Source organism: Cupressus sempervirens, chromosome 4 (assembly GCF_028749045.1).
Source record: "Cupressus sempervirens isolate cs-2001-9-10 chromosome 4, ASM2874904v1, whole genome shotgun sequence".
Lineage (NCBI taxonomy): Eukaryota > Viridiplantae > Streptophyta > Pinopsida > Cupressales > Cupressaceae > Cupressus > Cupressus sempervirens.
This window is the reverse complement of record NC_143121.1, coordinates 786,957,438-786,962,341: the sequence shown is the minus strand read 5'-3', so window position 1 is coordinate 786,962,341 and position 4,904 is coordinate 786,957,438.

Sequence of the window (4,904 nt, the reverse complement as noted above, 5' to 3'; positions counted from 1 at the left end):
TTTTCCATTCTAACACAAGAAAATTAGGGAGGAGTACAAGATTCTATTTCCTTCATGAGTGTTCCTCTAAAAAATCATGAACTGATGCACTTCCAGATAGAAAAGTATGCTTATGTTGTGGTGGGGGCACTCAATAATTTTAGATTTTATATCTTTAATTCTCACTATATTGTACATGTTCCAGACTTTGTAGTTAAGATTATCTTGATTCAATAAGATATCGGTTGCAACAATAGAGGAGCGTGGGTTGATAAAGTTCAAGAATATGACATTGATATCAAGCCAACCAAGCTAGTGCATAGAAATGGATTGTGTGAGGCAATAATAGCCACAAGAAGAGATAGAGGAAATTCCAAAAAATATTATGGAAAGTTTCCAAGATCCATGGTTCTCCAATATTGCATATTTTCTTTCTTATGGTGAATGTCTAGAAGGATTTAAGTATCAAGCAAACAAGATATTTAAAAACTAAATCCTTGAAATATGTAATTCATGATGATGTTTTGTATAAGAAGGATATTGATGGCATCTTCTTGAGGTGTTTGGATGAAGATCAACAAGCTAAGTTGCTGAAAGGTTTCTATGATGAGGCATGCAGAGGACACTTCTCTTCTACTATCACTATATTTAAACTTTTGAGACAATGTTACCATTGGCCTGTCATGTTTAAGGATGCTTATAAGTGGGTAGAAAAATATGAAAAGTGTAATTTTTTACTAGTATGCTATAGTTAGCTTCTCCGCACCTTAGGCCAATGGTAATTGAAGCCTCTTTTCAACATTAGGGATTACATTTTATAGGTCCCATCAACCCATCTTCTATCCAAGGACACCCTCATATTTTGACAGCTATTGATTAATTTAGTAAGTGGGTTTAAGCCAAGATAGTGAAGAAGAAAACTTCTTAAGAAGTGTATGAGTTGCTCAAGGAGCATATATTTGTTAGGTTTGCTTTGAAAATGAAATTCAGATTGGCCACTCTTCAAATTATTATCCCCAAGGAAATCAGTAGACTGAGTCAAGCAACAAGAACTTGGTTAGTATCATGAAAAAATTGATATCAAACATCCAAAGAAACTAGTACAAGAAAATTCATGCTTCATTGTGGGTCGATAGAACCACACCCAAATGGGCTATTGGTATTTCACTATTTAAATTGGTATATGGAGTTGAGGCCGACCTTCCTCTACATCTAGAACTAGGTACCTACAAGTTGAATAATGCTATTAAGGATGCCACATTTAAAGATGACTTTGAGAAAATGATATTGTACTTGTCTACAAGAGGAAAGAGAATAGCTTGTTGACCAAGTCATTCATCATCAAATGTAAGTAAAGATTATGTTTGACAAAAGAAAAAGACCTAGAAGATTCATTATAGGTGATCTAGTTTTGTTGTGGGACAAGAGATGAGAACTTAAAGGTATGCACCACAAATTTGATTCTCTTTGGAAAGGTCTTTTTAAGATTGTGCAAGCTTATCAAAATAATGCTTTTTAGCTGGCCTATCCCACTGGTGAAGTCCTGCCATATACCTATAATGGAAAGGACTTTAAGGTATTTCAGATGTATAATTGAAACTAGATGCTCCATATATTTTAGTTAATAAGTTTAGATAGTTTCAATTTCTACTGTGTGTCCCAGCTTAGTTTTCCTAGCTTTCCTAGTTAGTCGCTTTCCTATTTTCTTTTCTTGGTTTTTTCTTCCTATTGTGTGTACTAGTTTAGTTCCCTTTCCTAATTTTCTATTCCTACTATGTGAAACCAAAATGCTAGGTCCCTTTCTTAGGCATTAGCATGCCTAAGTCCCCAATAAGAGCCAGCTATTGCTAGAATTTCAGTCTACCCATTTTTGAGGCTTCTAACTTGGTGTAAATCAATTCAATATTGTCAAAGATCAGGTATAAAAATTTTCTAGGTTTCTTTTCTTCTCTTCCTTCCTAAGGCTTATCAATGCCAAAAAAATTGAAAATTAGTCACTAGGTGATATGTGGACATGGGTGGGTAGTCCTAAGCATCTTCCTTGATGATAAGAAAGCACAATCTCCATTAATCCTTCAATATTTGGCTTAATATATACTGGAATGAGAAAATTTACCTATGAGGTGCTCTAGGAAATGAATGGAAAGTAAATGAACCAAAGCTGCATCTACATGATACTTCAATAAGAAATTCCACCTAGGGTAACATTGACAAAATAAGTTGAAGTGATTCAATGCCCAAAAGATGGTTTGAAATAAGTATGGACTTAGTTTCTTTACTGAGCTGAAAGAACATCTTTGATGGTACTCCACATAGCACATAACTTAGTTTTTTGAAGCAAGAATGCCTTATCCATTTTAGGTTATACAAGTAAAGCCACTAGTATGTGAAACTAGATAATGAAGAAGGCTAGTTTGCATGCTAAAATGTCAAATATTTGTAGAGAGATCAATCACTTTACCTACTAGCATTGCACTCCAAAAATTTCATTTTGTAGTTTCTCCAACTTTAGAAGCACACTTATTATCTTGACATTCAAAACAAACAATGTGGCTAAATTAAAGAAAGTTTGGATCATATGGTTCTTGTGTCGCATTGATATAAAGTGTTCAATACATAATCATCATGGATACATGAAAACTTTTGATCTTTCATTCATTGCAAGAGTGCAAGACAAATTTTACTAAGTAAATAGATGGGCCTAGAAAGTAAGTTAAAAAGCTTCTCCTTTGAATGTGAATAAATACAATGGATTTCAAAAGGATTAAAATGAAACTTCAAAGTCGATATTTTTAGGGCTAGTGCAAATAAGAAAAGGGATAGAAAATCTAGATTTCTACTACATAGATGCTTATAAAATAAAATATACTTTGATTTAATGGTCAAATTATTATGGAAACTAGCTTTTAACCTACCAGAGTAATTGTAAATTTTCTAGTTGTTAATCTCATGAAGTGTCCTAATATTTTTGGCCATTATTCACTCATGTGACATGCAAAAATCAATGCCAAATGTTTGGATTTGATTTCAATATATTTTGATTCATGAATTAGTTATTTTTTTATCTTGTAATAGATAATTTCCTACAATTTAGTTCCTTCTTTGAGGATTATAAAGATAATAGATGGAATAATTGGAGGCACTGATAGGTTACTGGGACTTAAGAGTCAGTTGAAGGATTAAAATGATACTTCATTCAGATTCCACAACCTTAGGAATTTACATAGACAATTGTATTCATAGCCAATTCATCCTATGACATTCAAACTAAAAGAATGTAGACTTGTTTAAACTATTGCATTTCCAATGGCGATTTGAGCACTAGAGCTTGTTAAAGAATGCATTGAAAGGTATGATCCAACCAAAAAAAGGATCATGATTCCTAACAATTTTATAGTGATATCTTTGAGCAGAGAGCTAATGCAATCACTCTTTGTTGTCCCTATGAGAGGAGTTCTATAACATTGACTTTGGGTCATCTACCTCAGTTTTCAATGAAAAGAAGGCTCTCAAAAGGGAAGATATATTAAATTCATAGTTCTAGACTCCTAGAGGAAAGAAGATTAAACTACCAAAGGCTCTATTTGGGACCAGTCTTAAAAAAGAGGTCATGGACATTCTTGCTCTATTGTTGAGGTTAAATAGAGCAGAAGAGCTACTGAATTTTATTAAACATCATTTCCTCCTAGTTCAAGATATCTGTATTGATGAAAAATGTATAGATTTGGCTTAGATTCTATGTGATTAGCTTCATGGATGAATTCTACTAAATCTTTCAAGAAATTCTACATTTCATCCTATTTGATGTATACTCTTTCCACTCATCATTTATGACCTGATGTACCTTTCATTGATGATTTTAATGAAAACCCTAAGGTATATGAGTTTTATCCCTATCTATAATTAGAGAAAAGCTATGGAGAGTATGTAAAGGTGAATGATTCCTTTACCATGAGGCTATGTAGAGAGTTATAGGGATTCCCTAAATGAATATTATCACATGGAGCAATTTTGATGATAAGAAAATTTGGTTGTTGCTTTATACAATTTCCTTCATTTTAATATATTAAAATTGGTGCATATGATGGCTTTCCTAAGAGACTGACTAGATATCCCAAGGATAGAGTAGTTCTAATTAAATTGTGTAGAGAGATCTTAGAGGTGAATACCATGTGCTCTACTATTAAGAAGATAACTAGAATTCCATTTCCAAGTGTACTAGGATCTTTCTCATGTGCATCTAGATTAGATGCTAAGAAATTAATTAAATATTTTGAGAGAAAGGTGAAATTGTTAGATTATGAAGTAATTGGGCTACAATATGATCCTGTGGACTATGTGAAGAATAATCCATAGTTAGGCTCTAGCCATAGGTATGTTCCTAATATTGAGTACTTTTTGGCCAATTTCCTTTTCGATATCCATAGTAGAGAGAAGCTTTGGTCTAGGTTCAATGTGAATGAGGTCAAGTTTTATAATGTTAATATTGATGTTACTGATATAATGGAAGATGGCTCTTATATGGCAACTTCTACCCGTGTGAAGAAGACCAAGGACACTCATATAGTGTCAAATCCCCTAGAAGGCATAGTAATTGAAACAATGGAGGTTCTTATGGATGGAATCATAAGAAGAACTAGAAAATAGGTGAAATGGAAGAGATCTAGTAGGAAGAGGACTCAAAAATCCACTTCTAAAAGTGGATCCACCTCAAGTTCTACACAAGCTACCTCCATAATAGGAACATCATCCATAGAAACATTGACATCTATAAGCCCATCCCAATCCATTGGTGGTGGAGGAGAGGATCCTCCGAAAAGGAATGTACAAATCCCTCCAACTTTTTGAGGAGGATCTCTGCTAGACATTGGTAAACTTGGAGAAGAAGAGACATAGAAAGATGCAAAAAAAGTAAGGAAGTGGAG